Here is a 7,817-nt window from a genome sequence, read left to right as displayed (position 1 = left end):
GTCAGATGTGGGGTAATACACCAAAAGAAAACTAAATTATTGTGTATATTACCTCTTTTTGCGGATTTAAAGCCAGCTATGACAAAACTCAACAAAGCACAATTGGTTGAAGCACTTCAGAGCGCTGGAGTAGATGTGCCAGACACGGCTTCTCTAGCTCAACTTCGGGCATTGTATGAAAGTACAGTTACAGTGGCACCCCAACAACCTTCTGGTGAGTTAACTGAGAAAACTCCACCTTCTGCTGAGCTAACCGAGGAAACTCCACCTTCTGCATCTCCGAATGGAGAGAATACTTCCGAAACACTGGCCGCTTCTGATAACAGGCACAGTAATACAGCTTCTGATGTCCAAGACTTGGAAGAAGAACAAGAGCTGGCCAGACTTGAGCGTCGGAAAAAAATCCTTGAGCTAAGGAAAGAATTGGACCAGATGGAAGCGCCCACAACATCTTCGGTTGCACCATGGCGTGCAGTGGACTTCTCAGACATCGAAAATGCTGTTCCTGCATTCAACGGTGACGATCCATACAGCATCACTAAATGGATAGTTGACTACGAAGATGTGACCGACTCGCTGGGATGCGATGACCGATGCAAGTACTTGTCTGCACGCCGTCTCATGCAGGGAACTGCGAAAATGCTGTTACGCACGGTCTACGTTGACAACTGGGATTCTTTGAAGCAAATACTTATCAAAGAATTCGACCATAAGATGAGCAGACAGCAGGTCTATCGTCAACTGAGTGAGAGAGTACGTCGTCAGGGCGAGCCACTTCTTCGATATGTCATATGTATGCAAGAACTTGGGTCACATGCTGAAATCGATGAGGCAGAGTTGATCGAATTCATTATCGATGGTTTGAGGGATTCACCAGCAAATGTCTCTATTCTTTTTGCCGCCAAAACTATAGTAGAGCTCAAAAACCTCTTGCCACGATACGAAAAAAGAAGAGTTCCGAGGACTATGGTTGCTAGGGCAACAACTTCTGGAGGAAATATGGTTCCCTCAACTTCAGCATCAAACAACGAGCAGTCCAAGAGATGTTTTAATTGCTCAAAGTATGGGCACATCGCAGCAAAATGTCCAAAGGAGCAACGACCAGCTGGATCCTGTTTCAAATGTGCTGACGAGGGGCACACTTACAAAAACTGCCCTTATATTGTGAAGACCAGAGTTGGAGCCGTGAACCGGGATGCCCTACATGATGACACCAAGGAGCTGACTCAGAGTTTGGATGCTGTTCAGATGGTGAGTGTCGCCTTTATGACAAATAAGAATAAGTGCACAAAATTTATCGATTGTTGTTCTCTTTTGGATACCGGTAGTCCGATTAGTTTCATACGAAAGTCTGTTCTGCCTGAAGAAATTAACGTTCAAGAATCATTAACGTATTCAAGATTTAAAGGATTAGGAAACATTAAACTCTTTACGTACGGTACGATTAATTGTTATATTAATATAAAAGATAATTTAAATCTTGTTTCCCTTATGGTTATTCCAGATGAAGTAACTCCTATACCTTTACTTATTGGTCGTGATCTCCTTGAAATCTTTAATATAAAACTTAACATGAACTGTAATAAAGTTAATATAACTTCTGAGCAGTGTCAAAATGAAATTTGTTCGAATAAAGTTTTTCTTTCTAACCAATTGTATATGTGCACTTATTCTGATGAAAAAACCGAACCTTCAGAGTGTAGTCATTATAAGAACAACATAAATGATGTTTTTGGGAGCAGCGTATTAGCCGGTGAATTAAAGATACAACCTAAAGAACTTAGTGATTGCTTCAAAGACAAGTTGAATACATTTGATCATGATCGGATTAAGCTTAAAGACGATCTTGATGTGAAGAGAGAATACAATAATGTTGAGGTAGATAGTGATTTATTTGGCTGCCATGCTTTTGAGATTATATGGGATAGAAAAGATTATATAGATATTGATTCAAATCTTAGTTTAGACATTTCAAAAACTATTAAAAATATAGTATCTCAAAATTATTTGAATTTTGATAAAACTATGGTTTCACCAAAGGATTTTGAGATGCACATTAGACTTACATCTGATATTCCTGTTTGTTTTGCTCCGCGAAGGCTATCAGTCTCAGAAAAAGGTACTGTGAGTGAAATAATAAAAGACCTATTGGAAAAACGAATTATTCAGCCAAGTAGTTCTCCGTATGCTGCACCAATAGTTTTAGTTAAGAAAAAATCTGGTGAAACCAGAATGTGTATAGACTATCGAGCATTGAACAAACGTACAGTAAGAGATCCTCATCCAATACCATTGATAGACGATTGCATTGAATACCTGGAGGGGAAGAAGGTTATGACCTTATTAGACCTTAAGAGTGGGTTTTACCAGGTAAAGGTAGCAGCAGATTCAACACAATTAACATCTTTCGTAACCCCGAACGGTCAATGGGAATTTCTTAAAATGCCTTTCGGCCTTAAGAATGCGCCCAGTGTTTTTCAGAGATTCATAATTCAAATTTTTCGTGAATTTATAGACAGAGGAGATATAGTTGTCTACCTAGATGATATATTAATTGCTAGTAAAACTATTACTGAACATTTTGAGATACTTACTAAAATTTTATGTTGTGTAGCGAAGAATGGGTTGGAGCTCAACTTGTCAAAATGTCGCTTTGCATATTCGAAACTTGATTACTTAGGGTTTAAAGTAACGGAACATGGCATCCAACCTAGTGATTCCCATATTCGAGCGATTGCTCAATATCCTGTGCCTAAAGACAGAAAGAAATTGCATTCATTTTTAGGACTTTGTTCATACTTTCGCAGGTTTGTCGAATCCTTTTCAAGAATAGCAAGACCTCTTTATAATTTATTAAAAGCTGAAACTCCTTTTAGATTTACTTCCGAATGCGAAGATGTTTTTCAGACTTTAAAGGAACGGTTAACATCTCCACCTGTATTGGCAATCTATAGTCCAAGGAAAGAAACAGAACTGCATTGCGATGCAAGTTCATTAGGGTATGGTGCAGTTCTACTCCAACGACAAGAAGATGATAAATTACATCCGGTAGCATTCTTCTCTAAAAGCACCACTGATCAAGAGGCCAAATACCATAGTTTTGAATTGGAAACTTTAGCCATAATTTCAGCTTTACGTCGGTTCCGTGTTTATTTGCAAGGTATTCCTTTTACAATCGTAACTGATTGCAGTTCTTTAACAATGACACTGAACAAAAAGAATGTTAATCATAGAATTGCTCGATGGGCCTTAGAGCTGGAGGATTATGATTATAAGGTCAAACATCGTAGTGGTGCCAATATGAATCATGTTGATGCCTTAAGCAGATGTAATGTTATATCCGTTATTGACTCTGAGGATGTTGATTTCCAACTCAGAGCAGCCCAAAATCGAGATGTAAAGATTTTGGAAATGAAAAACAAACTATATTTAAAAGATAATAATTCGTTTTTAGTTCAGGATGGTATTGTCTTCAAAAAAAATAAAAATGGTAAACTTCGATTCTATGTCCCATCTGAAATGGAAACTAATGTTATAAGAATGATCCATGAGAAAATTGGGCATTTAGGTGTAACAAAAAGCTCTGATCAAATTGGCCGTCACTATTGGTTTCCGAATGTTCAGGAAAAAGTTGGAAAATACATTAAAAATTGTATCCGTTGCATAATGCACTCAGCACCAGTTCGATCTAATATACGCAATTTGTTCAATATTCCTAAGGAGCCCATTCCATTCCATACAATACACTTGGATCATCTTGGTCCTCTCCCTTCAATAAAGTCAAAGAGAAAACATATATTAGTGGTAATAGATGCATTTACAAAGTTCACTAAATTATACCCAGTTGTATCTACAAGCTCAAAAGAAGTATGTGCAGCACTAAGAAAATATTTTGAGTATTACAGTAGGCCATCAAGAGTAATTACTGATAGGGGAACCTGCTTTACATCACTAGAGTTTAGTTCATTTGTTATAGACCAGAATATAGATCATGTTAAGGTGGCAGTTCATTCGCCACAGGCCAATGGTCAAGTAGAGCGAGTCAATAGGGTATTAACTGGCATGCTTGCTAAGCTTTCGGAACCAATCGAGCACTCAGATTGGGTTGTTACTTTAACACAAATAGAATTCGGACTAAATAACACTATACATCGCGCTATTCAAAATACACCAAGTCAATTGTTATTTGGTATTAACCAAAGGGGAGTAGTAATCGACAAATTAACAGAATTTCTTGATGATAAACAATTAAGTCAACTGGAAAGAAATCTTGAATTGTCAAGAGAAAAGGCTTCAGAAGCAATCACTAAGATTCAGGAATATAATATTAAATATTTTAATGAGCATAATAACCCGGCACGTATATACGATGAGGGTGATTATGTAGTAATAAAAAATGTAGATACAACAACCGGTGTAAATAAGAAATTGGTTCCAAAGTTCAGAGGCCCATACGTTGTTTACAAAATTCTACCTAATGATAGATACGTAATACGCGATATCGAAGGTTGTCAAATCACACAGCTGCCATATGATGGCATTGTCGAGTCTCGAAATATTCGACTTTGGAAGAATCGAGACTCTGAAGGTTCGGTTGATTAAGGGCGACACCTACCATCTCATGATTATAACTTAAGACTTGTTTGTTTAATTTAATCGTGGGCGATCAAATTGTCAGATTGGCCGAGTTGTAGTATAAAATTAAGGCAACTATCATTAATAATGTGTAATTCCCCTTATGTTTAGGTTTCAGAGTTTCGTAGCTAGATGTCGCACGCTGAGCGCGAAACTCTGAAACCTGAGACATAGAAGCGAGACAAAAGGTTGTTTGGCTCGCTCTCATAAAAAATTTGTATTCTAACGGCTATTCTATTCAACGGACGCGCCCAAGCCAGTCGAATTAGATTTGTAGTCTTTAAATAAGAGTTATATTTTAATAAAGAAATTATATACCACACGTTAGATAAAATTGTTGATATCTGTAACGCTTTCGCAACAAATTTCCGTGAGTCATTTGTTAATAGTCCTGAAAATGTTGACGGAGTATATTTTCATAATCTTGACTCCTTTTTGCAAACTACCTGTAGTCACATTCCTGCGTTGAATGATGACTGCTCAGCCGGTTGTTTGTGAAAGTATAGCATTTTTTAGTAAAAATCTCATTTGATATAGCAACATGGTTTTGTAAAAAAAATCAACCGTTACTAATCTTCTCACATTCTCAAACATATGTTCAAATGCTTAAGAACAATGTTATGAAGTTCACTGTGTATACACTGGTTTTTCTAAAGCTTTTTACCAACTTAGCCACGGGATTATTTTATTTAAACTTAAAGCTTCTGCTTTTCTACCATTTTTCTTAGATTGGATCAAATCTTACCTTGAAAACAGATCCTATGAGTTAAAATTTAGATATTGTCCTTCAGAACCTTTTGTTGCTCAATCTGGTGTTCCCCAGGAAAGCCACCTTGGCCCTTTTCTGTTCCTCCTGTCTATTAACGACGTATCGTCATGTCTACACTAACTCAAGTGAAGTTCGTATTTTTGATGATGATATGAAAATTTATAAGATTATAAAGTCTACCCATGATCGTATCCTTTTACAAGCCGACATTGATAGTTTCACCTTTTTGGTGTGGGAAAAATAGCCTTGCCCTCAACCCTTTAAAATGCCAGACCATAACTTTTACTTAAAAACGCATACTTAGTGTATTTGATTATTGTATATCACAGCAAAAACTGTCGCGTCTCCACATTTAAAGATTTAGGTTTTTATTTCTGTTCCAACTTAGAGTTTAAACATCGCATTGACTTTATTGTCAATAAGGCAAGTTCTATGCTTGGTTTTATAAAACTCTGGCAAATGTTAATCTTTCTGTGTATAATTCTTCGTCCTCATCTTAAATATGCTTCGCAGGTACGGACTCCTTATTACGAAATTCAAAGAAAACGTATTGAATCAATTCAACATAATTTCATTCGCTTTGCACTTAAGGGTCTTCCTTGGGATGATCCTTATGATCTGCCTCGCTATGAACATCGTATTCTGCTTTTTCAAATGCAATCTCTCCATCAAAGGCGTGTTAATAATGACTTAGTATTTTATCATCAACTCATTAATGGGGAAATTGGTGCACCTTATTTGCTCTCTTGTGTACATTTGAATTACCGTGGCGGAACTCATTACCTACGTTCATTTGATTTTATACATATTGACTTCCATAGAAATAACTATGGCAAGAATGAAGCTTTAAGTCGAATGAGCATTTTATATAACTCAAACTTTTCATCGATAGATTTAAATTTAAATAAGGTGGGATTAAAATCATTGTTGAGAACCAGTGCTCCACTATCGTAAACGTCTTTATTTTATAATTCATGTTAAATGTTAATTATGTTTTGTATTTTGTGCACGTGGTAGGCCTTAATTGTATTATTATCTTACTAACAACTTACACATGCACCTATGATGAACCTCTGATCTTAGTTTGAAGCTTGCTATAAGCTAACTACTTTCTGAAATTCTGAAGTTTAAAAAAACATCCAACTGCAAGAACAGTTACCACAGCGGCAACAACAAATGAAAATAATGGCGGCAAGATTGCATCAAGCAGCAACATCAGCAGCACCTCAACCTGCAGCGAATGGTAATGTAGTTTTAAGAAATTTGGAAATAAATCCAATTCATTATATAGAGAAACTTGAAACATTTGATAGTGAACAAAAGATTTAGCTATTTTTTACAAAAAGTGGATGACATAATTCCAACTTTGCTAACATATCACGAGCAGGGCACATAAATGGGCACAAATATTTTAAAATCCAAATTTATAGGTTGAGCTAAATTAGCCATTGAGATACAGGCTCACCCTACTACAAGGCCTGAAATAAAGAACTTGCTTATAGAAAATTTTGGCGGCTTACTGCGGCGATGTAATAAAATTTTATAATTTCATCCAAAGATCTCTCTCATTAGTGAAACAGGATAATAATCTCCCGGACATCCCAAAAAATGCAGAAACCGGGCTTAAAATGTTTAAAGAACAGTTTGGAGAACTATTTTATATTCTATTAAACGAAGCACTGTAGAACTTGGCACGGCACGGCACATCCCAATTGGGATGGATTCCCAAGTTTCGAGTTTGATTCTAATTGGGAAGTGTGAGTGGTTGGATTTCTAGCAGAATTTGTATTTTCATTTGAATATTGGTTATGGGATTGGATGTTCAGTGATAAATTGGTTGTGGGATATACTTTTCTAGTCGGATTTCAAAAATTATATTTTTGTTGGAATATTGCTTTTTTCTCAATTCAAAATCTATGTCACTCCTACTCTACCCAATACAAAATTGATGTGTGCACCAAACTTGGCTCAGCACGTCCCAATTGGATTGCATCCCAAGTTTCCAGTTTGATTCTTATTGGGAATAATTGTCAGTGGTTGGATCTCTAGCACCATTTGTATTTTTTTCATTTCAACATTGGTTGGGATTGGATTTTCAGTGATAAATTGGTTGTGGCATATCCTTTTATAGTTGTATTTCTTTGAGTTGTTCTTGGTACCGGTTGTATTTCTAGTTCAAAAATTAAATTCTTGTTGGAATTTTGCTTATTTGGTTGGGTAGCTCCTACTCCATCCAATTCAAAATCTACGAGTATGTCACTCTTTCTCCGCCCAATAAAAAAATTGATGTGCGCAGTATGCATATCTAAATTTCGTTGTCCTTAATTTGTTTGCGTGGGTTATCAACAGTAAATCTGTCCTTGATTAAACTCCAAGGACAAATCGGCATAACCACTCACTACTGGCCTGGGCT

General features: G+C 36.5%; 1 long non-coding RNA gene across 1 annotated transcript; it reads right to left on the bottom strand.

Moving 5' to 3' along the window:
- Positions 1-3,428: 3,428 nt before the first annotated feature.
- LOC129940375 (uncharacterized) lies at positions 3,429-4,938 on the bottom strand. The gene is made up of 2 exons (XR_008780672.1): positions 3,841-4,938; positions 3,429-3,769 (listed from the first exon to the last, which is right to left on the bottom strand). It is a non-coding gene; the product is annotated as an uncharacterized LOC129940375 (long non-coding RNA).
- Positions 4,939-7,817: the final 2,879 nt, after the last annotated feature.

The sequence above is a fragment of the Eupeodes corollae genome, chromosome 1, assembly GCF_945859685.1.
Source record: "Eupeodes corollae chromosome 1, idEupCoro1.1, whole genome shotgun sequence".
Taxonomy (NCBI): domain Eukaryota; kingdom Metazoa; phylum Arthropoda; class Insecta; order Diptera; family Syrphidae; genus Eupeodes; species Eupeodes corollae.
The sequence above is the reverse complement of the archived record's forward strand: the minus strand, read 5'-3'. Positions and strand labels throughout refer to the sequence as shown.